Below are 25839 nucleotides of genomic sequence, written 5' to 3' on the forward strand. Positions count from 1 at the left end.
AATGAAAAAAAGAAAGAAAAGAAAAAACTGTTACTTCATATACGTTTTATCTTTTTATAAGGAGCAAACCATGTTCAGGACGGAACAGATTTCTGAGTTTTAGTTTAAAGAGTATTTTAAAGGTATTTTAAATTTCTACAGTCCATACATCAATCACAAAATACTGGATAAAGCCATCAGTTCCAGCAGGATGAGATAAACCATCAGCAAGACAATTATGATGCAATCATAGCATTAGGAGCAGAAGGTCTGGAAATTCTCAACAGAGGAGGTTTTTTTTTTTTTTTTTAACAAAGCCATCAAGTCAGCCAGGGCCAGATATACTCACAGACTCACTAACTCTTCCACTGAAACCCTTAAAATGCTGGTTATGTGAGGTAGTGTCTCATTTTAGGGGCAGCATACCATGAGGAATTTCCATTTCTTCCTACACCTGCTGAAAAAGGACAATACCACCTTAAAAAGAGGCTCAAAGAACAAAACACAAAATCACCAGTTTCTCCAAGTCATCAGTCACTTCATTTTGCTCTTTAATGCAAAAATGTGTTTTCTTTCTTTGTTTCCTGGCACTTAGAATGTAGAAAATGCCAACACAGCAAAATTATTTTTTTGTTTGTTTTATTCCATCCATCGATTGTCTGTACCCATTTATTTTGTAACATTGCCAGAACCAATCCCTATCCATACATTACTTTATTGTTTGTGCAAATGTTTAAACCCATTGCTCTTTATTTCAGGCAATTTAACAGCAGGCAACAACATTAAAAACTAAATTAGTAATAACTTTTGCATGTCTCTTTTAATAGCTCAAAAAATTAAACGAAATGTAGGGGCAATCTTTAAGAGAAACATAAAGCATCCAACCTATAAATTCTAGATTTCATAGAGAAAATAATGAAAAGATGGTGAGCTATAAGTCAGCCCAGACAATACAATGAAACGAGGACGAGAGATTTTTATTTGAGACACTGATTTATTTCATTCATAGACTACAAGGCAGGAAAACTTGTGCCTAACGACTACCTTCAGTTCATATTTGATGAACATGAAGTTACAGCTGTGTAAGTCACTGCACGAGCCAGTTACAAATGACCCACAGTCCAAATGAATGAAGAACTTGCGTTTATCAGCCACCATAACCCTCTTTCATTTTGATAAGTTTCCCTTTTCTTAGAGTTAACTGTCCCGGTTGACTCCAGTCTCTAACACATAAGCCGTCTGCATGTATATTATTATCCCTGTGAGGATCTTTTTTGGGTTTTCACATTCTCAGATTCATAACTTGTGTCATTTGCGGCCCTCGGTGCAGCATTGCATGTAATATAGTGTGCTGTTTATGGCAGCACAGTAAAATGGAAAATGAAAGAAATCGCCTGTTGGATTACTGCTGGCCCAGAACAGAAAACAGATATTGTTCCGCGCGCGCTCACTCTGAGAACACGATATTGTCATTTTTATGACTTCCCTCTCTGTCTCTCTCCACAATAAACAAAAGAAATATGAACTCCATTCCAAGAGAATCTGAGCCTCAATTTCCCCCCAAAGAGATTGCGATGCGAAGGAACGAGTGTATGAATATTTCCTGCTGGAGTGGGTTGTTAAACTGACTGTGAAATGGGTTTCTGAACAAGACAGCGTCCGGCGGATTCTGGGGGAAAAGCAGAAGTGGGGAGCGCGACTAAAACCACCTAGATCCAAACACCAACCCCGCAGCTAGTATGGTGGGATTTACAACTGTACATAACAGCAGCATGCTGTTAAGACTGTACTTTAAATATAGCCTCTGTCAATATTAATCAGCAGCCGCGACAGTATATATGTAACACCTGAGCAATGAGGCTGTAGATTGTCAGGTGTAGAAAATGTAAGAAAATGGTGAAAATGGCAACATAATCAAATACTTGTTTTGTCCACAAACCAGAGATATTAAGTTTGTCATGGGGGAGTAGAGAAACCAGGAAATATTTACATTTAAGAAGCTGGAATCAGAGAATTTTGACTTTTCTTCTTTAAAAAAATGCTCAAACTGATTAATTGCTTATCAAAATTGTTGGCGATTTTTGATCAATCTTTGCAGCCCTAGAAAGACACTGGATGATAAGTATATCGGGGACAATCTCCTATTAATGCTCAGAAACAACAAGAAACCTTATTAAGTTTTACAAAATAAAACAAGGAGGACCAGTCCAGTACTGAATTTCTTAACGCAAGAATCCCAAAATGAGCACAAGTGTAATGAAACTGAACATTTTGGCCTTTTTGAAGAACTGATTCTGGCCAGCTGTTAAATGTCAGTTTAATGTGCAAAGTTTATTCACTTCTTACAGTGTTTTTGTGTTCATGCAGGACTGGCAGGCCAGAAAGCAATATATGTAAGACTGAAAGACAGGTGAAAAATACAGGTGCAATAGAATCATTTGGTCTGGACTGACAAATTAATGAAAGGCGATTGTTGATTTCTCGATAACTTACCATTAGTGATGCTGTTGCATCTGTTTCGGCAGCAAAAGACGGCACCAAAACAGGAGGCTCGATCGAAGGTCTGGCTCCTGCAGCTCCTGGAAAAGAAAAAAATAAATAAATAAATTGCACACACACAACTGAATGTTATAAAAATTGAATCATAACACCAGTACTTTGGATCAGAAGAAAGTCGTCGTTTACATGTTTGTTTTCACACGTGTGAATGGCGACTATTCTAAAACGCCTGTCATAGTGATACAATCACATGTTCATGTGCATCTACATTAAACTTGCAATTACCAGACTACGATTTCTGAGTGATGAAAGGGTGAGTAGATAGAAAAAGAGCTTCCAAAATGTTTTGTCCTGAAGGGCAGAAGTTCTTCCAAGAGAAATCTGCTTCTGAAGAACCCTTTTTGGAAGAAAGGGTTTGTCAAGTGTTCTTTGTGAGACTAATAAGACTTCCATTAGGAACCCTTTTTGGACAAAAGTGTTTTTCAGAGATTGTTGAAGGCATGGCTGTTTTAAATGGAAACATTGGTAACTATTTCAGTGATTGTTAAAGATGATGATTTTTTTTTTTTTTTGCCTCGTCTGTAGGGTACAATATGTTGAACCCTTGGAAGACAATAGGGTCATAGGAAAAATCCTCATAAAATGTACTTTTAGATCTTCGGTTGGGTTTTAGTTGAAACCCTCAGTTCTTAGTAGAAGATCCTGAGTTGGTTCTAGATCAAGGGTCTGCCACATGTGGCTCTTTAGCTCCTCTGCAGTGGCTCTTTGTGGCTTTGGCATAAAATGATATGAAAATGAATACAGGTTATTTTATTTTACATGTTATTTTACATTTTCATTCATCATAAGTCTACACTGTCAAATTGAAAAAGTTGAGAAAACTTAAAATTTTGAGCCAACTCAAATTTTTAAAATTTGGAAAAGTTTTACCAACTACTAATCTTTTGTTGAAACAGTTTACGCAAAACTTAAGAGTTGGCTCAAAACTAAAACATGTACAGATTTGTTCTTACATTTTTTAAACAGTGTCAAGTGATCCTTACATTCTCAAACTGTAAAAATAATGTAATCATTTTTATTATATCGTCAGCTAAACTGTGCGTCATAGCCTATGTCTATGGCTCAGTGCTTTTTCCTCTAAAGTCATATTCATGAGTCTACATAGGCTGTCTATGGATGCCAAATCAAAAAACAGAAAAGTCTTCAGCAAAACAAGAGAATTCAATGGTTGCAGCTGCAGACAAATTTTCACTTTCTGTTTTTTTGGCCAGAAATGGCTCTTCAGAGTGTAAAGGTTGCAGACCCCTGTTCCAGATGAATCCCTCGCAAGAAGGTAACGAACTAGCTGATGATTAATGTACATCAGCTAGCTAGTTAGCTCACATTGTACAACATAAGCTAACTTCAGATGTGAATATGTGTCACTACACAGGTTCCCCTGCGATGTATTTTAGCCATCTTCAAAATTTCCTTTTCAACATAGATGAGCCAAGCACATAGCACATCTAAGTCCAGGAAACAGGAAAGAAGAAAGTTGACTGAGATAATCCGGCTTAGCTGGTATTAGAACACAGAGCAAAAAGGGGTGGGACTTAGGAGGGGTCACTTCCAAACCGTGGCCCTTACACAACCAAAGCAAAATATGAATTCCATTCCCAGAGAATCTAAACAGATTGTGATGTGAAAGAACGAGTGTATGAATATTTCCTGCTGGAGTGGGTTATTAAACTGACTGTGAAATGGGTTTCTGAACAAGGCAGCGTCCGGCGGATTCTGCGAGAGAAGCAGGAGTGGGCAGCACGTCTAAAAGCCACCTACGATCTTAACACCGACCCCTAGAGTCAAGGGTCCTCAGCTGTGCCGCAATCTCGCAGTCAATCCGACTCTGGCTCATGCCAAGTATGTATCACCGCGCTCTTGTTTTTCCTCTTTCTTTTCTCTGCCTCTTAAGTGCTGCAATGGCTTTATATATCTAAACAAATGTGTTATCTCATTATCTCAACCTTTCTGTTTTCTGCTTCACCACCTACATTGAATCGTGCGCTCTGAAGAGGTGCTCTGGTCTGGCGGTAGTGCTGTGGCGCCACCACTTCACAGAAGCAGAAATCTTTAGCGGATTGAGTCAGCCATGCTGAAGAAGAAGCAAAGCATCGACCGCCGGGCGGGAGCGAATTACCCACAGGGGCCCTGCTTTGCACCGCATGAGGTCATGTGAACCCAGTGGTAGGAAACAGCAGAGGATAACAGTGAGGAAATTACTGCTGGGCATGAAAAAGTGGAGAAATGAGACGGAGAGACGGAGCGAAGGAAGGGTGAGAGAGAAAGAGGGAGGAATCAATAAAGTAATCTTTAGTCATAGGCAGAGCACAGGCCCGGTGCTCAGGATTACTCAGTATGGGGCCATTACATGGAGAGGCCAGCAAAGCAATTATGAGTCTTGGGAGGAATTGACAAGGAGATCCCTACAGGGAGGAATGATCGCAGCTGAAAGGATGGAAAAGGGAGACAGTGTGTGGAAGTGTGTGCCAGAGAAGGAATATCAAATAATCATTACCTTGCCCTCACCATCCCTCCACCTGATGCAATAAACCTTCTCCTCCAGCTTCCCACCGCTTCATTCATGCTGGCTCCTCACATCACGGGACATGGAAACCACATAGAAAGCTTTCCACCTAGTGTTCACACTGAGAATAATAGCATTTCATCTTCTGCACAGAAAGCAACGTCTGCAGAGGAGTGAACTACTGACACCGCTGCTCCGCTGCAGGGAGGACTTCATCAATACATTCAAAACCACTGGCTGGAGGCAAGAAATGTCATGATTCCTATTACCTAACTTGACATTTGTTGAAAGTTCTGTGCACCGCTGTCTTACCACACACCCCACTGAACCACTTGATGCAGTGCTACTGTGTCTTGAAGGCCAACTGAAACTTTATGTTCATGCAGCAGCATACTATTCATCACGTGGCCACTTTAAACACAAATAAATATACACTTTTTATGTTTGCTTTCAGGACAGTGTCACTTGTCTCTGCATTTACCAATCTGAATCCCAAATCCAGACTCAACATGCAAAGAAAACTTTTCTGCAGTCAAATGTGAAATACAGGCGATTTTCCCAACAATACACATACTGTGTGCAACAACCTCTTGTCTGCTCAAAACTGGCTTGTATGTGTGGAAATTGAAAGTTCAGTTCAGCCATATTCTCTAGTCCTTCTTAAATCATGATGAAGATGACTCTGCGTCTCTGAGGTGTTGATCCCCCCAACTGCAAGTAAAAATTTGTGTCAGTAGAAGGCTGTTCAGTACAAATAAGACAACATAAGAAAACATCAGGAGAAAGAGAACTTGTAGCTTGATTAATGTTACATTTTCAAGCTGTAACTGCCCATCAGTAGCTGTTACTTTAGAGTGCTGACAATCTGTACTTGAGTACAAGTACAGTTACATTGTTAAAACATTACTCAATTACAAGTAAAAGTACTGGTGTTAGAAATACTTAAAGGACCAGTGTGTAATAATTACAGGAATTTATGTACATAAATGAGATATATTATATGTAAGTATGTTATTTATTATTATCAATCAACGTAAACTCATAATCTATATGTTCCCATTACTTTAGAAATAGCCATTTATAGTTACATACTGTCGGGTCGACTTATGGAGATCATCATCCTGCGCCGTCTACGGCAGCGCAGAGTGGACAAACTGCACTAACAGTGAGTCTTGGGAAGCCCATGGCGACCTTACGTAGATGCCGCAGCGTAAACACGGAAGTAGACGGGGAGGATAGACGCAGGTGATTACTGGCAGATCATTTAGCGTTGTGAACCTTGACTGGCACAGTTTTGACAAATAGAGGATCATACAAACAGTGTACCAGAACAAAAAGCAGCGGACAGTGAATCCCCGTCATCCAAGAAGCAGAGACGCGAAGAAAGTAAACGCAAGCATGACAGGAAATGGCAAAAACAGGAATCAACATCGGCATAGCGTTTACACGATGGAAATCACTGATGGAGGACAAACGTTTTCACAGTGACGCAAAGGTTGCCTGTTTTCTGCTGGACAGGTAATTCATCCTACACACATAATTGTAGTTTGTTGTGAGATAGCTTTCGCTTGCCATTTTGTCCGCTGACGGCCACCGTACTCTTGGTGAGAGAGGGGCGGTGTCGGGGTAAATCCTCTTAGTTGCAATCTAAGGTTTGAACGCTAGGTGCCACTGGAAATCACACACTTCTCCTTTAAGTAAAAGTACAAAGTATTGATCTCAAAAACTACTCGGAGTATTAGTTACTTTTAAGCTTGGATGTCACTGTCACCTCTCCAAACTAGGTTTGCAAATTTTGTGCATTTTCCTGAACCAGTAGGTGAAAACAGTAACAGTCGATTAATTATTAATAACCTATAAGATACAAAGCATATTTTTTTTCCCCTAATTTTTATGGGTTTTTTCTGTTTCTTGGTCCTTTTTTTTGTCATTTTAAGTCTTAAGTTAAAGTTTCCGTATTCAGCAAACAATCTCAGATGAGGTGCAATTACTGCCATGATTATTTCTTAAATATCCACAAATACATTTTTAATTGGTAAATTCTTAACAGAAATTGATAGATTAATAATCAATCACTCATATTCTTACTCCAAACCTGTGCTGCTGCAGCATTTTGTTTTGTTTTTCTGTTTGTATGTCTTTGTTTTCATTGGCCTGTTTATGATCAGATCACCTGATTGGCTACTAAAGTTCAGATGAAAGGTTTGGACATTAATTCAAATTGTACTTAGTAGTCAACCTTGATTTTGAAAGTAACTAAGTGGATTACATCTTGGAGTGCATACTTAAGTACAAATAAAAGTACAGACTTGAAAATCTACTCATTAAAGTAGACATACTCAAAAAACTACTTACAGTAATATGAGTATTTGTAATAAGAAAAAAAAAAAAAAAAAAAAGTATAAATTGTAAATTTGTTTCAAAAAAGTCAAACCTGAAATATGAAAATGTCTGATTACAACCCTTTTCATAAGCGGCTTAGAAAAATAAAAAGTATCACTCTTGCTATCAGTGATTCTGGTCATAAATTACTTCGTATTGGATCAAAAACAAATTTTATGATATTGCCCACCCCTACAGGCAGCCTGCCTCAGCTTTGAGTCTGGGAAGGAGGAAGTGGGGGGAAACAACTCAGCCCAATATTTTGGATTTTCCTCTTTTTAATATTTTTATTATTAGCTGTTCCAATGTAAGTCTCAACAAACTAAGATACAAGATGCGAACAACCATCGTTTCAAACACACAGTACACAGGATACATGAGGCAGCCATGATGCATATGGAACGATATGCGAACATGTAGTTAAAACCAAATATATCTCCTGCCTGATACCTGGCCAATTACATTGGTTTTTCCCAGAGTCAAAAACTTGCTTCAGTGCAGGAGTACTGAATATGCTTCAGCTAACAACCTCATTTAACTCAGGATTAATATTAAAACATGGATTTCATATACAAAATCATAAATATTAAGTTTATAGGCAGTGTGGTGCAGTGGTTAGCACTCTCACCTCACAGCAAGAAGACTGAGTTCAAATCCACCAGCCGGCTAGAGGCTGGGGAGCTTGTGCCTGGGGTAGAACCTTCCTGTCCGGGGCTTGCGTGTTCTCTTTGTGTCCACTTGGGTTCTCTGTGGGTACTCCAGCTTCCTCTCACAGTCCAAAGACATGCAGCATAATAGTTTAATTGATGACTTGAAATTGCCCGTAGGTGTACAGGGTGTACCCCGCCTTTCACCCAATGTGAGCTGGGATAAGCTCCAGCCACACCGCGACCCATCAGTAAAAGCGATTACAGACAATCAATGGGTTGTTTGTGTTCTCTCCTAATTTGAAAAGTCCCGTTCCCAGTGCAACACATTTCTCATCACTGCTAACTCAACTCTCAACACTGCCACACCAGACTTTATTCTCAAAGGCATTTCCACAGCAGAGGTACTACTAGTAGGAATCAAATTCTGGATCTTTGTATCAGATGAAACACCCATGAGTCATCTGAGATACATGCCCCCCCCCAAAAAAAATCAAAGACAAGTCTCAATCAGCTGGAAAAAAACAGGTTTTTCTGATATGTCCTGACACAACTGCAGTGCATGGAACATGTACACCACTCTACTGATTTTGAGTCAAAATTATTGATTAGATGAGTCTGAAGGCTCTGAGGCTGGAGCTCGACTTTTGTTGAAACTGACACCGAGCCAACCTCAGTACAATTTCTCATTAGTGTTAACTCTTCTTCTCTTCTTCTCCGTCTGTGCTGCTGTTCTGCCTTTTACAGTTGCTCCTTCAACCTTCCCCTCTCTTATCATGTCTTTGCTTCTTTGCTTTTGTGTTTTTTTTTATTTTTTATTATTATCCAGTTCTGGTTATGAAATATTTTTCTCCCTCCTCCTTCCCTCAGTATCTTGCTACCTTTTCCAGCCTGTGCTATCAGACGTACTTTTTCCTCACTATCCATATCTTGGCTTGCTCTTTCAGCCATTTCGCTGTAATACACAATCTTTTCTTTTCAAGACTGCAATATCAACTTTTACTTTGTGTTCTCGCCTTATTTCTCCACCACACATTTTCCTGTCCTGTCACACTCTTCATTATTCCTTGCTCGCTTGCAATCTAATATTTTCTCTGTTCTTTCCACCCCCTTTTCTACTGTCACTTTCTTTTGATCTCTCAAACAATTCCCCCGTCACACTTTTTTTTCTTTTATGAAAATAGAGGATTGTTTGATTCCACCCTCCTCCTCCTCCTCCTACCTTACTCGAGTGTGAAGCAGCTAATCCGTATTAAAAATGGGTATTAGTGTGCATGAATGTGTGTCCGTGTGTGCGTGGGTGACCATCACAACCAGCCAAGGACATTACTGGACACTCTGCAGCCCTGTGGGCCAGACATGGTACCTCTGAGGGGATTGATCTTGTTGTTATCACAATGATATTAAAAAAGAAAGATCTTATTCTAGCAACTTTAAACAGCTTCACTCCACTTCTGTGTGCTGTCATGTCATCAGAGACACTGCCCTGCTGTTGCTACACTGGTCAACTGGTAAAATGCGCTCTAAGGTGCCCTTCCAGTGGACAAAACATGAAAAAAAAAACATTTGGACGCCCTTCTAGTGGACAAAACATGATAAAGTGCCCTCTTAGGTGGCCTTCCAGAAAATGTGATGAAGTGCCCCTTAGGCTGCCATGTAACTGAATCATGTGCATACATTAAAATATCACAACGTGCACACGTAGCAGGCAGATCACTGATATAGATACTAAACAGGACTGGGCCGGTATAGAGCCCTGTAGGACACCACTTGATAGACGTAGAGGGTTAGATTTGTAATCATGGATTTTGACAAGTTGGGAGTGGATTTAGGGTTAGCATTTATTAATGTTGACAAACTATGTGGTAAACTTGAAATTGAGTTGTTTAGGCAGGCAGTTACTATGATTTAATATTTCAAAAATCTTTGCTAAATCCAGGAACACAGCCCACATTTTTCCACTGATGCCTTAATTTTTCTGCTTGAGGTTAGCAGCTCAAGGCTACATTAGCCGCTACTAGCATAACAATATATATATGGTGAAATTGTTTAACCTAATATAATGTTTTTAGGGCTGCAACTAATGATTATTTTCATCATCGATTATTTTCTCAATTAATCGATTAGTGGTTTGGTCTTGGAATTGGATAGTTTTTAGATTTTGTATTTAAAAATGACTAAAAACAATTAATTGATTAATTAATCCTGTCACAATCGTGTCCCCTCTTTTGCAAGCCTTTCCTGTAATGGATGCTTTCATTATTGAATAATGTGTTGATTATTTTCTCCAATCAATTATTGTTTGGTCCATAAAATTTCAGAAAATGATGAAAAATCCAAGTCCAAGATGATGTCTTCAAATATTCTGTTTACTGTCAGAGAGGAATAAAGACACAAGAAAATGTTCACATTTAAAATCTGAGAATTTTGACTTTTTTCTTAAAAAAAATACTAAAAACAATTAATCAATTATCAAATTGGATGCTGATCCATTTAATAGTTGATTAACAATAAATGAATAATTGCAGCTCTAAGTGTTTTATGTTCATTGTTAGGTTATTAGTTTGTTCAGCTGTTCCTTCCTTTGTTGTGTGCAATATATTGATTGATTGACTGACTGATTTAATAACAAAAAATGTGAAATTTTCACCCAGTGAAGCATTTTTTCACCAGAGGCCATAATAATGAATTGACAGCTGTGTGCACAGTGCATGGTTGTATATTATTCCCTATTTTAAAAGTGTAATCCTATTTATAATCCCCATTTTTACTAAATGCATCTGTAATCTGATTATGTCTTAATGTCTTAACTGTAACGGAATACAGTTACCCTTTTTTTTTGTCTACTTAATTCCATTACATGTACTATGATTTTAACATATTTAAAAAAACAGCCCAACGCAGAGTAAATCAACCCAAATTATGTCCACCCTCCCCAGTCCATTTTAATCCACACAACGCAACACAGTGCAACAGAGAGGAAAACTGCCCAATCTGGCATCGCTAGCACTCAACTTGCTCAGTTTCAGTCAACAGATTGTGTTCTTTGCTTCCTCTCCCCCAGGAGTGTCATACCTGCATCCACATCCAGCATGTAAAGCTTCATGTGTATGCGTGTTCATGTGCTGGAAGCATGTCTGATGTGATCTTTGGGAATAGCCACGGAGTCGTTGCGGAGATGCACAGAACGTGTCACTTCGGGGTCATGCTATGAAGTCGCCGAGGGAGGTGGATCAGCGGAGATGTGCTCGCACATCTATAGTTACACATATGTGCAAGGTGAAAAACATGTTAGACACACAGGAACTAGTCCTGAATAACAATGGTAAACTTTTAAACCTCTGGAGGCATACATGATGCATGCAGCTCGCACACACACACAGTACAGGGGTGATCCCTCTCCCTCGCATGTTTGTCTAATATATGCTGCTGCTGTTAGGCAGTGTGAGTACACACATTTGGGTAATTGCATTCTCCTTCTGTTGCCTGCTCCCTGCAGGGAAGACTGATGGTAATACAAAGTAGCTTTTAGAAATACGGGCAACGCTTCAAGAAGCATCAAATACATTTGCTGCGCTGTGGAGTTATGCAGGCTAAATTGAGGAGGCTTTTTTTATATTATATATTCAAAGTATCCCTTTAAATTGTATAAATGCCCGACATATTGCTCATCGCTTTGGATAAAAAATGTGGGACGTGGTTGCGAATGCTAAAGTGATCCGTAAGAGCCCTGAGCTTTCTGAGTTTGTCACATTACCCCAACCTCTCGAGTGATTTGATGGGACCGAATAACGTGCCACATCCTATTAAAGCTCTTTTTAATCATACTCTTTCAAGTCATTAAATAGATTCGATAACAAAATCCCAGAGGAAGAATTATTTTCAGTGCTTTTTTTGAAGCCGGCCACAAACTCGCTCCGCTCCCCCGTAGCCTTTTTTGTCTTTGTGTCATCTATTTCTGTGTCTGAGGACTCGCAAATAAGTCGAACACGGTGAGTCGTCAGTTGTTGGTGGAAATGCGCAAGCACATGAGCACATACGCCCACTCCCATGCCGTCCATTTGATTGAGTAGATCTTCATTTAAAGCATTGCTAAATTGCCTATTTTGACCGGGGGATTCACTCCAAATGAAACAATTTGTAATACCTCAATTACAGCGACATCCATCCCCCAGTGGGGAGACACAGTGCCTGAGCAGCACACAAATACTTTAATTACCCACTCAGCTTGACTTGGTAGGGGGTATATGGGTCACAGCTGAGCCCCCGGCACACTATTATGCATGTGTACTACTGTTTTTCAAAGCATGGGTCAGGACCCAGAGGTGAGGCGCGGGAAGATTAAAAATGGGGCATCAAATTACTCGAAAGATATTGCTATCAGAAGCTACCGGCTGTATTAAGTGGGTGAACCCTCTCCCAAGTCCCTGCATTAAAAGAAAAGCTGAATCCAGGCAACAGACCAGTTAATTCCTCAATACTTGATGAATAAAAACATGAGGAGTACTCGATTTGTCTTATCTTGCAATTGAGGAGTCTACTTTTTCGTCCGGTTGAGCGTGTGTGAAGATGAAGGAAGTTCCACGAGTGAGGATATTTGACTTCATTTGGAAATGTTTTATCAGCAAGCTGCTGCCAGCGCTGAGCCTCTGGCAGCCAATGAGCTACATGTGGCTGCCGAATAAATTATCTGCAGGTATGTTGCACCTAATCTTTCACAGTAAAAGGGAATGTTTATGCGGGTTTGCAGATGGTGTATGAGCAGCTTGCTTCCTTGCAGCTCAGGGCCTTAACCAAGAAAAAGAATGTGGTTCGAGATCTTAAACTAAATATTACATATCTAAAGAAACAGGTATAGATTCAAACTCCACAGGGGATGTCACATCAGCACCACACTTATGATCCATCCTCCACATGGCTGCAGGTCCCAACAAGCAGCAGAACGTTTTACCTGCTTTATTATGTTTAGTTGTTCAAATTTTCTCAGTTTGGTCCTCTTGTTTTGCTTTTTGTGCATCTACCAAGAATGAGTCTCTTTTTTTGGTCTCTTTTTATGATCGCAAGTCTGTTGGGACATTTAATTCTGAAAACCGATCAGACTCTCCATGCCATTTCTCTGACTGACTTCCTGCCTGCTTGATCTGCTCTGTGCAGCTTGGCATGGCATCCGTCAAACAGACACTTGGAGCATATTTTAAGTGGAGGAGAGCAGTGAGCAGCTTAGGACATGCTGCTGCGCTGCTGGAGGAATCACAAGCACTTTGGCTGCGATCAGCTCTAGCAGATGTGCCACAGCTGTAACGCAACAGAGCCACGCCTGCTGGAACCAAGCCAGAATTTGTGTCTAAATTGCTGTATATAATTCTACCTACAAAATGATCAATATTGCAAACATTATTTTTAACACTTTTAACACTGAAATTTTTTTCATTAAGGATTTATATATATGAAATCTATCTAATTGTGGTTTGGTTTGGTTTTGGTTTGCTTTAATTTTATTAATTCTTTCATTCAACCTTTATTTATTTCTCTGGAATACATTGAGGGGTGGCCCTCATTTTCAATGATGCTGAGATTACATTAGGCAACAAAGCAGAAATACAATAGAAACAAAACAAGAAAAGAGAGAAAATAATAAAATAAATAGCCAATAAGAAATTTACAATTGATTAACATAATTCCTAGTTAAAACATGTGCATGTAAGAACATTAAAACTTCTAAGCATGTTTATCAGGGACTCTAAGTTTAAAGTGCATTCCATGTGTCAGGAGCACAGAATCTAAAAGCAGTCTTTCCTAGTTCTGAATTGACACAAGGAACATGAAGTGTTATCCAGTCCAGAGAGGGGGTCTGATAAGCTCCTTTTCTTAGATGTAATAGTGATGTAAGGTAAGTTGGTGATTTGTTAAGGAGCACTTTGTAAATAAATAAATACCAATGTTGGTCTTGTCTCACAGGGAGAGACGGCCAGCAAACTTTGTTATACAGAGAATACAGTGATGGGTACTGTAGGTGTCACCTGTGATCAACCTAAGAGCAGAGTGGTAAACTGCATCCAGGGGCTTAAGGGTTGTAACAGCAGCATGTCTATAAATTACATCACCGTAATCAAGAACAAGGAGTAAAACAGATTCAACAATTATTTTCCTACTAAACACTAGGAAGCAAGATTTGTTTCTGTAGAGAAAAAGTTTTGTCCGCAGTGGTTTAGCCAGATTATTAACATGAACTTTGTAAGTGAGTTTGTCATCAATCCAGATGCCCAAGTATTTTTAATGCAGGACTCTTTCGATTGCTTTGCCTGATAAAGTGCTGATGTGACATATACTGTAATTGATTTTTTTCCAGATTTTGTGAATACCAAATATATATTCTGTATTTAACATGAGTTTGAGGCCAATGAGTGCCTCCTGAAGAATATTAAATGAAAATTGCAGCTTGTCAATGACCAGCTGTACTGAATCTGCCCAACAGTATAAAATGGTATCATCAGCATATAAATGAACCGTGCAAGTAGTTAGGGCCTGGACAATGTCATTAATGTAGATTGTAAATAGGATAGACCCCAGGATTGAACCTTGGGGAACACCTTTTGTTAACAATAAAAATGCAGATCGGACATTACCTGCTTTTACACACTGCTGTCTACCTGACAGGTAATTGTGGAACCATCTTTGAGCATTAGCATCACATCCAATACTTGACAGTCTGTGTAAAAGCAGGGAATGATCGACTGTGTCAAAAGCCTTTGAAAGATTGACAAACAGAGCAGCACAATATTTATTATCATCTAATGCATACACAATATCATTTAAAATTAGAGATGTTGCACAGACGGTACTGTGATTAGTTTTGAAACCAGACTAGTGTGGGCTCAGTACAGAATATGCAGTTAAAAAAAGACTTCAATTGATTATTTACTAACAATTCAAGTATTTTAGACAGGATAATTTAGATCTGTAGTTATTAAGATCATTAATATCTCCTCCTTTATGCAATGGAATAACATGTGCAACCTTCCATACTTTGGGAATTGTACCTGAGAGAATGGTTAAATTAAAAAAAATAAAATAAAATTCTTGGAGTCGATGGCAAGAAGTGCTCTAGTAACTTGATTAGGGGTGAAAAGTTGGAGAGTAAACTGAGGAATGTGTCTTACAGTACATTCTGAGACATCTGATTCTGGAAAATTTATAGATTCCTCAGAACCCATATTCCCATTTTTGAAAAGACGGCCTGCTGCTGCAAAATGCTCATGAAAAGCTGTGCATATTTCCAAGTGATCTGTTATTACTTGCTGGCCGGAGGTTACATGTGAGGGCAGACAAACAGTACGTTTATTTTTCTAGTGGAATTCACTACCTTCCAGAATTTAGCTGGTTTTGAAGAACAGCTAGAGATAGTATTTAAATAATAATCAGATTTAGCTTTCCTCACAAATGATGTAAATTTATTTCATAGCTGCCTAAAGGCAAGCCGATGGAAATTTCTAAAATTTATCTGTACCAGAAAAACACCTGTTATAGACAAGAATTCACAACCTCAAATAATTTAAAAATATGTTAAAAGCCTTCAAAATCTAAAACTACCAATGTCTACTGATAGCACAGGTGTTTTAAAATGGAATTTTTACGAAAACGTCCGCCCTTTAACATTGTGTCCGAGATTTCTGTCAACTCAGTCAATTTTGTTTTTTACAAAAATGTGATTTAATCAGGCATAAAAAGAGTTAGCTATATCCCAAGGACCCCTGTCTAACTTCCGGGTTTAATAAAGACGGGAATACTGCTCAAGCACTAGTAAGCTATTTTTCAACAAATTCATTAAATGATATCGCTATCAGACATGTCTCAACCATAACATGTCAACTCTGTATCCCTTCTAAATCAAAGCTAAATAAGAATTATGGTTTAAAAATGTGTGTTTGATTAGCATTGAGAAAAATAAAATGGTTACTCGCAATTAAACATTTGTCAACTTCGTAAAACGTCAACTTCGTTGGATTTTCCATCAGATCTGCCATTAGATTTTTTTGTCATTTTCCTCGTCGGATATTATCCTAGCTGGGTTAGCCAGGTCAGCTGGCTCTTATCCCCACTCTCCTCCACTCCTTTTGGGATGGTTCATGGCTGGGTGGTTGAAAGATACTGTGTACATTGTCGATCACCTCATGAACCAAACCTTGTGCTTCATTTTCCAATGTCTGTGAGTGTATTTCTGTCATAGGTGATACATGTTTCAGCATTAAAGCCAAAACAAGATCAGATTGACACAAAAATGTAGTGACATTAGAAGGACCTGCTGCCCGCAACGTCTGCATGCACTACAGTAATGACAAACTCATAGAATCAACTGAAATAACTGACATACATGAATGCACTTTGGATTGTGGAAATATATGACCAGTATTTCTAAAATCCAGGCTATAGTCTGGCTTTTCGAAATACTGGTCTGCGTGTTTCTGTTACTTCAGACTCCTTTTCAACATCAAATTCTCTCCGGTTTTCTGTGACACTTGGTGCTGTCAGCTGGCACAGCTCTTCCTCTTTCTTTGACTAAAGTCTGGAGAAAAGAAGAGCCTTTTGTGATTGAAATTCTCAGTCTGTTCAACTATATGTCTGATTGCTTGTCAATCTACATAACACTGTTGGTTCTTTGGTCCTTGTTATTTTTACACAAAGCTCGATGTGATTTCCAGTTGTCACAAAAGATGGTGTAAGTACTGAGGAGCTAGTGGGGGAATGAGGTGCAGGTGAGGAGGTCGAGGGGGAAGCTAAGGTGAGGTGATTGGTGGAAAAAGGGGCTGATGAGGAGAGCTAAGGAGTGGCAGGATCTGAAATTGCAGGTGAGTTAGTGATTTGCAAAGGAGTTCAAGTATCATGGGGTCTTGTTCAACAGTGACGGGAAGATGGAGCATGAGATTAATAGGTGGCTTGATTCAGCATCAGCAGTAAGGCAGGCTCTGTACTGGACCATCATGGTGAAGAAAATTTAATTTAATGTACCAGTCGATCTGTGTTCCGAGCCGCAGCTATGGTCATGACCTTTGAGTAGTGACCAGAAGAATGAGATCGCTGATATACGTTGCTGAAATGAGCTTCCTTTGTAGGATGGCTGGGCTCAGAGATAGGATCAGGAGCTCGGACATCCGGGAGGAGCTCGGGCAACAGCTGCTGCTCCTCTGCATCTCAAGGAGCCAGTTGTGGTGGTTTGAACATCTGATAAGGACACCTCCTTGACAACTTACTTTGGAAATTTTCCAGGCAGGTCCCAAAGGGAGGAGACCCAGTGGTGGACTCGGAACTCGGTGGAGGGATTGCATATCTCATCTAGCCTTGGAATGACTCAGGATGGCCCAGGGGGAGTTGGAAAGCCTGGCTGGGTAGAGGGAGGTCTGAAATACCCTGCTGTAGCCTGCTGCCATATCGACCCAACCCCGGATGGAAGAATGGACTGCCCTGTGGAAATGACCCCAAAGTTGTTTGAGAAACTGGTTCTCCAGCGTGTCAAAGACATCCCAGTCATCCTGGACTCTCAGTCTGCCTTCAGCCCCACCCTTCTTAGTCACTATTACTACGTCTATCAAACTTTCCTTTCTTGTACTGCACATGTGCAGTTAATAGTGATAACTTAGGTATACACTGAGGGCCAGATGGCCGAAAACATTTTGTGTGATTTTCTGCCAGACATGCTCTAATAAAAGCCTTGTTGGATGGTGTTAGTCCTGACTATGACCCTCTTTTTTCCATACAACAGTGTCAGAGTTAAAATTAAAATTGAGAGTAATTGGTAAAACACGAGGTCTTTGATTCCAGAGAGAAGTAAACAAAAGCAGCTTCTCATTCCTAGACCATGAATTCTATTGGCTAAAATGATGACTCTCGCTAGCAGATTTCTGAAGTGCAGCTGGCTAATGTGAGCTCATGATATTTCTTAAACTCTTCAAAAGTCTCCAGCTGACTGTTTAATGTTTCTCTCTGACATATTTTAAAACCCTGTGAAAGTGCATTAAACATGCAAAGTTACTTTACGGCTGCATATATGATATACTGTTAATACTAAAAGACTGGGGCTACAAATATATACACCCCAGCAAAAATGATAGATGACAGAAATACACTCATTAGCTTGGGAAAAAGGAAGCAAAGGGACTATATTAGTGCTGCAGACCTTTAGACAATCACCTAGCCAGATCAGCCAGACCATGATCACCCCAGAAAGAGAAGACAAGAAGAGGTCAACTCTGATTCTGCACCAGCCCTCACCTTCCTCCTCAAACCCCTGACTTAACAAATCACAATGTAATTTCTGAGAATTAGCTATGAGTTTTGCAAATGCAGTGGCATCTAGCACAACGTTAACTGGAGGTAATGTTACTGCAGCTAGTAAGCTGGTGTAAGTTAGCCGGACATGCTAACGCTTGTAGTTTACGTTAGTGCAAATAAAGACAAAGTTTAATCCATTTCCCACATGATAATCTACAGAAAAGACGTCACTGTCCAAACTCATGCAATCATGAGTCTTTTCACACTGCATATTCTCAGCCTGGGGCTATTCTTAACACTGGGCTAAGCGTTAACCCTGGTATTACTTAGCCCCAGGCTAAGAGAGCTCTTGGCCTGGAGCTAACAGCTCACTTAGCCTGGGTCTAAGCACAGTGTAAAAGCCCTCAAGATTTCACTTTTCTTAGAGCCTCATGCACACTGCTTCAACATGTAGAGAAGGGTCCATTATCAAAATGCTACATTATCACACAGAAAATTTTGATAAACAAAAGAGTAGGAGAGGAAGGCTAGTTGGAAACAATAAGTGAAATTGCAATAGTTTTAAAGTGAAATTGAGGATAATATCACTTACAAGAGAGTTGACCATCGTTCATGGAGTTGATCTATGGTTTCACAATATGAAGACACAGTAAAATGACAGACAAGGAATAGAAATAGGAATACAAGGAATAGAAATCTACAGTCATCAAGCCTCTACAGAAGCCTGATAACAAGCTGATCATTTGAATCAGGTGTGTTGGAGCAGAGAAACATCTAAAACATGCAGGACAGTGTGCCTTGAGGACCAGGGTTGGGAAACACTGGACCAGAGGATGTTTCACCTGCTCTCTGAAACAGAATTTTCTGTTCCAGCTCTTCCATAGACGTGACGATGTGACACTGTAATATAATAGTTTAACCTCACCTCACTTCACCTTTTGTACAGTTTGCACCAGAGCGTACTTTAAATAAAGTGTTTTATGCATGAGCGAGTCTGAGTTTAAACATTTTCAAACAACTGGAACAGTGTGAAGGTTGGTCACCTTTTCTCATGCATTTATAAAATGCACTTAAAACTACCTTTGTACAACGTTTATGTATTTATATGCCAGGCTATACATACAGCACAAAGCCACTCCGAGTAAATGTTGTAAAGTGTGTTAGAATCCTAAGAATTTTGTCAGTTTGCTGTGCGGATGTGTACCTTTGACATACTTTAAATAGTTAGAATCATTCAGAAAACATTCCTCACACATTTCCTTACTTTAATAGGAAAATAAAATGCCAAAAATGCACTGATAGACCATGAGGTTGTATTATGGCATAATTTTGAATTAAAAACATTGACGTAGTGTGCAAAGTCCTTAAGCCTCACACTGAATCACACTAACTAAAAGTTACATTTACCCTCTTCATATAAAGCTTCACATGCTTATGTTTTATCAAAAACTGTTTGACTTGCAAGTCTAAATGTATGACCTGTCTTAAGATCATTTCTTAGAACATGCTCAGATATATGTCAGTACATTGCTATTATTTTCATGAGGTCTGTACTATAAGAATTGTTGTGCTAAAAGTACAAATGACTTAAAAAAAAAGAAAAAAAAAAGAAAGGATGCAACCACAATCACAGAGATTTGGAACACTGAACAGATTGGACCTGCAGTCTTTTTGTCAGGGTAACATGGAAGCATTATCCATGTGAGCTCCAGCCAGTTCTACTGTAACAAAGGTTGGACTTCAGTTATTTCTTTATTTATTAATGACCCAGACATTATCTCATTGGTGGACTCTGGCTGTCAAAGGGGCAGAGGTGACAAATAAAAGGGGAACTTGCTGTACGCAGTGGCAAAAAACAATCATAATAAAAGCATACAGGGAATGATTTAACTAATTAAAGGTATGTAGAGACCTGATATTTTTCTAGTATGCAGGGTAGCCTATGGTACTGCATTGTGTTTTTTACTTTTTTACTTTAGAGGGCACTTTATCACTTTTTATCCACTAGAAAGGTACCCCAGAGAGCATTTTATCATCTATTATCCCCTGGGAGAGTACTGTAGATGGCACTTTACCATGTTTGTCCACTAGAAAAGAACATTAGAGGACACTTTACCATGTTTTGTACACTACAAGGGCACCCTTGAGGGCACTTTACCAGATTTTATTGACAAAAGTGCCATCTTTTTGGCAACTTTGCCACATTTTATACACTGGAAGGGCACTGTAGAGGGAACCCAACCTTGTTTTGTGAATGGAAGGGGCACTTTGCCATGTTTTGTGCACTAGAAGGGCACATTCGAGGACCTTAGAAGACACTTCATCATTTTTTATCTACTATATGGGCATCCAAGAGGGCACCTTTGTGTTGTTTTTTTGATAATGAGGGTACCAGGGGTAGCAATCGCCCGCCTTGCCCTGTCCTCTCGAGTCCACCACTGCTTCCTCCTAGCAGGAGATGCCTAAACAAGCACTCTTAAGAACAGACTCAATTTGCAGCCAGTACTTACACATACTAGGGCCCAGTCTATCTGTTTCCATCAATGCACACATTTTTAACACACCAATAAAAAAAAGATTACAAATGATTCATAATGAAACTTGAACAATCAGGAGAGAAACAGCTGGTACCCTGTAGCTGGTTTGATGTAAACCTGGGAAATTTGAAAACATTATTTTCTAGGTATCTTCTGTTACAATATACATCATCATCATGGATTACAGCCATGATAATGATGATTGCTGTGTCATTTATAAGTCATGCTTTGAGCGCCGACTTTGAGGTTGTGCCAGGAAACAAGAAAAAGAGAGCAAGAATGTCAGACATCGGCTTCTCTGTCTTCCTCTGCTGCATCTCTGAAGCTGCCTGCTTTTTGTTTCTCATGAATTCTCTGTTTTGAACTCGCCTATTACAGTCTGATAAGCACATTGAACCCAGCCACTCAGTCTCAACATAATTTCATACTCTGCCTCAAATTGCATGAAGAAAACATAAGTAAAGACAAAAGAAAAGAAAAATCTGGGATGGGTACAGCAGAGCAGCTTCCCAGCTCGTTGCACCACACACACACACACACACACACACACACACACACACACACACACACACACACACACACACACACACACACACACAGCAGTTTTCACATCAAATTACAGGAGGAAGAAAGTTCAGGCTTACAAAAATCAAGCCCTGGCACCGGAGAGCAATCTTCTGATGTACTCGCACTCTTTGGAAACTGTTCCCTTTAGTTTAGTTTCTTGGAAGGGAGAATATTTACTCTTACACTGACAGAGGTGATGACCTTTACTGCTGCACAGTGTGAGACTACTGGAAGGTCTGAAATCCTAACAGCTTTCTGGGCTAATAAACGCAATATTCCAACACATGACAGCACCTCCTACAGTAGTAGTCTGCTCCCCATGGTGTACACGCTTCAGTCTGCTGGGACACTTTGCCGGAGTTTGGATGAAACTAATATAGCACTCATTCTTGAGAACTGACCTTTAGTTACTGTTGCTTCGCTGCACTGAACAGATGCTGTTTACAGCAAAAACGGCAGCACACACTGATAAATGCCTGATGGCCGAAAATGTTTTGTATGATTTTCTGCCAGACATGATCCAGTAAAAGGTTTGTTGGGTGATATTCGTCCTGATTGTGACCCTCTTTTCTCAATGGAGCGGTGGCATATTTATCATTGGCGTTGGCTGTAATTGAACCGCACCATCCTCGATCCCACAGAGAAGTAAACTGAAGCAGCTTCTCATTTATGGCTGACGAGCGTGAATTTTGACGGCTAAAATAAGAATTCTCACTAGCAGATTTCAGTCTGAAGTGCAGCTGGCTAATGTAAGCTAAGCTAATGCTAATGCTTGAACTCCTTGAGTCAGGCGGGAAGTCCGTCTCCAGTGGACATTTTAATGTTTCCATCGACACATTTAAAAATGAGAATCATGTGAAAGTGTTAAACATGTAAAATTACGTTAATACGAAGACTGAGGCTAAAGCTAGTTTACACCCCAGCAAACATAGGTTGTATTGTGAAATATGAAACATATGTACATGAAATATATTCATAAACATGGGAAAATGAAGCAGAGGAACTTGATTAGTGCAGCAAGCTTTGAGACGGTCACCCAGCCAGAGAGAGAGAGAGGCCATCATTGCCTCAGGAAGACAGCCGGGATAAGAGCTAAGCTAACCTTTAGACCTAAGAGAGACAGCCAGAGAGTGATGCGTCAGGAGCAGCCCACATCCTCTTCCTCAATCCCCTCACATCACAAATCACAGTGTAGGTCCTGGGAATAAGCCCCAAGTTTGGCTGGAGGTATCATTACTGCAGCAAGTAAACTAGCATTAGTTAGCCAGACATGCTAACATTCACATCTTACATTAGAGCAAATAAAGACCGAACATTACTGGTCTCAGAGCCTCCTGCACAGTACACACCTCTTCAACACAGACAGAAATGCAGGGGCTAAAGCACCCTGGTTACAGTTGCTAACCTGTGATTGGACAGTTGCTGTTTGCAGGAGGATGATTATAATAGCATGTTTTTATACCTCTGTTATCAGTAGATATTGTTTTAGGTATTAAGCAAGTTTAGAAATTAAAAACTTACAGAAACCCAAAACATTGCATAAATTTCACAAATATATAAATCCTTAAAGAATAGATTTTCTCCCAAATATTGGACTTGGTAGGACATGATTTGTCCCAGAGAATAAAAGGAACATATAATGGAATTATATCAAAGGAAGAAAATCCTGAGCTGTGCAGCTTTTGTGATAATTTTCCCTTTAATGGTGCAGCATTATAAAATCAATCATGTAATTACATACACAAGTACATTAATTTGAAGCATTAGTATAATTACCATAAACAAGCAAGGCCGTCGCCAAGAAGGCTGGCAGCCTTTGCTGGCCTCAACATTGCATTTTAGATGTGTGTCACCAGGTCAGGTTTAAAGGCAAATCTGCTGGATGGTTTCAGTGTGTGGGGGCGGCTGTGGCTCAGGAGGTGGAGCGGGTCATCCACTGATCTCTTGGTTGGCGGCTCCATCACCTCCATGTTGAAGTGGCCCTGGGCGAGACGCTGAACCCTGAGTTGCTCCTGATGGTCAGGCCAGCACCCTGTGTGGTGTAGGTCACTGCCACCGGTGTCTTTGTGAGCGTATGTGTGTGTGAATGGGTGAATAGGCCAACTGAAAGGGTTCTGTTAAAGGTGTAGTTTGAATTTTTTCAAGCGTGGTTGAGGTACTTATCCATATTCAGTGTATTGCCTACAGTAGATGGTGGTCACCACCCTAGTTTGGAGAAGCAGCAGGAGTACCAGTGTAAGAAGTTAAGTAATGTAATACTGTGGACAGCAGCAAAACATATTTTAGACACTTAAAAAGACACAGCTAAAAAAAAGAATAAATTAGTTTAAAGGGACAGTTCACCCCAAAATCAAGAATACATAAAATAGTTCCCCCTGGCCTGCAGTGCTATTTATCCTTCTGTACAGTTTGGGTGTGAGTTGCCGAGTTTTGGAGATAACGACTTTAAGAGGCCTTCACATGATAAAAAAATTGTCCTGGGCTCACCGCAAGGTAGGGCAGAGAGTAGAGGTAGAGTGCTACATCCTATAGTCTGCTTTTAATGTTGTGTTTGTTACAACCATTCAATATTTGGACCCAATAAACAAGCATAGCCTGGAGACAGAGAGGTTTAGGCAGTTGATTGTGGACAGTTGAGGGCAGACTGAAGGCTTGGCTGAAACAGACTGGATACAGGCTGCGGAGGGCAAGGTATCGCTGAGCAAGGCAAGCAAAGGAGCTGATGGTTGAATAATCCAAACTGGTGGCAGAAGACAGAAACAAGGCTGGTTGAAACTGGTGTTCTGGTGGAGTTGGCGTGGACGATCTGGCAGAGTCTGGATGTCTGAGCTGGGGTTATATACTGCAGTGGAACAAAATCCTTTCCAGATTGAGAAAAGCCCAACTTTTGCTTCAGGTGTGTGCACACAGCTCCGGTCTGAGAGGCTTCAGTTGACATTAGGCTAAAAACATGATGTAAACAGAGTCTTTTGGGGTCAAATTTTAATGTTGCAGCTTACGGACACTTGGATTACACCACACGAGCAGTATGGAGACATTTTGTGTTTTTTGTGTTCTTTTTTTTTTACATTTTAAAACTGGCCACTGTTCACTTCAATTGTACTGGATTTGGCTGCAACGCTGTTTTCCGCTATAGCTCGGGGAGCGTTTTGTGAACTGCAGATCTTCACCCATCCTCACATTAGCACAGGGGTGAGTCACAGTACACCAACAAATGAACAGCAAAAAGCTTCTGTAGAAGTAAAACTTGTTTTGGTTGTTTAAAGTGAAAGAGAATCAAGCCACAAGTCTCATTTGTAGATGATGGCAACTTTCGTGCAAGGCTGCATCACATACTGATGCATCACATCCAGACCTGGCCATCTGACTGGCTTGGAGCCTTAAAAAGCAAGTCTTAAAAATGCAAAACATGGGCGCCCCAGTAGCTCACCTGGTAGAGCACGCTCCTTATCTGCTGAAGCTGAGTCCTTACCACAGCAGCCCAGGATCGATACCAGCCCACGCTCCCTCCTCCGTTTCCCTGCTCTTCAGCTGTCCCTGTCAAAGCAAGGCAAAAAAGAAAATATGTTTAAAAAAGCAAAATGAAATGTGTAAATCCACACAGGGCAGCAAAAGTGCACATCAATTCTAGTTTTTAAGCAACTGAATAGATGGCATCAATACTTAATCATGCTCTGTACGAAAGCAGGAAATGTGTCTCCATGGAAATAATACTGAATATAAAGACTCTTTTCTGTCAGGTGGGGGTGGAAGTACCTCCAGTTACTCTGAGCTACCGCAGCTTTATGTCAGTAATGAGTAAATCCAGACTAAAACAAACTCGCAAACAAAGACTCCAAAAGTATGCAGACATGATTAGCCAGCATGATCACACACCTTGATGGGAGTTTCAACCACCTCGCTGTACCATTAAGTTTAAATAAAATGCCTTGATCATGTGTTCTAGAGACAACAATGACTTTGATGTAAGACAACTTTTGTCTGCAAAATATTCTCACATCTTCATTAACAATTTAATTGACAACTCTAATGAATTTTACATGAAAATGTCTTTAACCCCAGCTGCCGTCATTCACACCACAGCATGTTATACAACATGTACCCAAGTAAGTATGTGTTCGTTCTGCTTCACATGTCAACAAGTTCAGGTCAGAGTCACTTGCATAACAGAAACATGCAGCCGGCGGCACACTTTAATATGTTGCTTGAGGACACTTGAGCAGAGAAAATGATAGAGCAGAGAATGATGTGAGTGATGTACATTCATGATGAGAACACGTTTACAGAGAAGAACAACTGCAGATTCAATCACATTTCAGCCCACATACAGCTCTCTTTGGGTGTTGGGTTGAAAACGTTCCAGCCAATTTGATATTAAAGATACTGTAAAGCAATAATA

General features: G+C 40.0%; 1 long non-coding RNA gene across 1 annotated transcript; it reads right to left on the bottom strand.

Annotated features, from left to right (window-relative positions):
* Nucleotides 1-72: 72 nt before the first annotated feature.
* Nucleotides 73-24979, bottom strand: LOC146318280 (uncharacterized). The gene is made up of 3 exons (XR_014771683.1): nt 24871-24979; nt 2473-2558; nt 73-436 (listed from the first exon to the last, which is right to left on the bottom strand). It is a non-coding gene; the product is annotated as an uncharacterized LOC146318280 (long non-coding RNA).
* Between the last annotated feature and the right edge of the window lie 860 nt (nt 24980-25839).

Source organism: Lutjanus erythropterus, chromosome 12 (assembly GCF_056507025.1).
Source record: "Lutjanus erythropterus isolate fLutEry1 chromosome 12, fLutEry1.hap2, whole genome shotgun sequence".
Classification (NCBI taxonomy): Eukaryota; Metazoa; Chordata; class Actinopteri; order Lutjaniformes; family Lutjanidae; genus Lutjanus; species Lutjanus erythropterus.